The sequence below is a fragment of the Xylocopa sonorina genome, unplaced genomic scaffold (assembly GCF_050948175.1).
Source record: "Xylocopa sonorina isolate GNS202 unplaced genomic scaffold, iyXylSono1_principal scaffold0085, whole genome shotgun sequence".
Classification (NCBI taxonomy): domain Eukaryota; kingdom Metazoa; phylum Arthropoda; class Insecta; order Hymenoptera; family Apidae; genus Xylocopa; species Xylocopa sonorina.
Window position 1 is genome coordinate 327,403 of NW_027490156.1, and position 1,161 is coordinate 328,563.

The window sequence follows — 1,161 nt, forward strand, 5'->3', positions numbered from 1 at the left end:
GCATTTACCTTCTTTTGAAGTGAATACGAGGTATACATGACGCTTCGCTATGAATATTATATCTCATCATGAAACATAGATGTGAGATGCGATATCGCGTTTTAAGAAGCACTAGAAATCTATTACTACGATACGTAGACATCTGCAAACGCTATTTCCTAGCATGGAAGTGTCGCTTTTACATTCGTTTGAAGTGAACACGAGGTATACATGACACTTCGCAATGAATATTATATCTTATCCTGAAACATAGAAGTGAGATGCGATATGGCGTTTTAAGAAGCATTAGAACTCCATTGCTACGATACGTAGACATCTGCAATCGCTATTTCCTAGCATGGAAGTTTCGCATTTACATTCTTTTGAAGTGAATACGAGGTATACATGACGCTTCGCAATGAATATTATATCTCATCATGAAACATAGATGTGAGATGCGATATCGCGTTTTAAGAAGCACTAGAAATCTATTACTACGATACGTAGACATCTGCAAACGCTATTTCCTAGCATGGAAGTGTCGCATTTACATTCGTTTGAAGTGAGCACGAGGTATACATGACACTTCGCAATGAATATTATATCTTATCATGAAACATAGAAGTGAGATGCGATATGGCGTTTTAAGAAGCATTAGAACTCTACTGCTACGATACGTAGACATCTGCAATCGCTATTTCCTAGCATGGAAGTTTCGCATTTACATTCTTTTGAAGTGAATACGAGGTATACATGACGCTTCGCAATGAATATTATATCTTATCATGAAACATAGATGTGAGATGCGATATCGCGTTTTACGAAGCTCTAGAACTCTATTGCTAAGATACGTAGACATCTGCAAACGCTATTTCCTAGCATGGAAGTGTCGCAATTACATTCTTGTGAAGTGAAATCGAGGTATACATGACAAATCGCAACGAATATTATATCTTATCATGAAACATAGGAGTGAGATGCGATATCGCGTTCTAAGAAGCGTTAGAACTCTATTGCTACGATACGTAGACATCTGCAAACTCTATTTCCTAGCATGGAAGGTTCGCATTTACATTCTTTTGAAGTGAAAACCAGATGTACATGACACTTCGCAATGAATATTATATCTTACCATGAAACATAGGAATGAATTGCGATATCGCGTTATAAGAAGCATTAGAA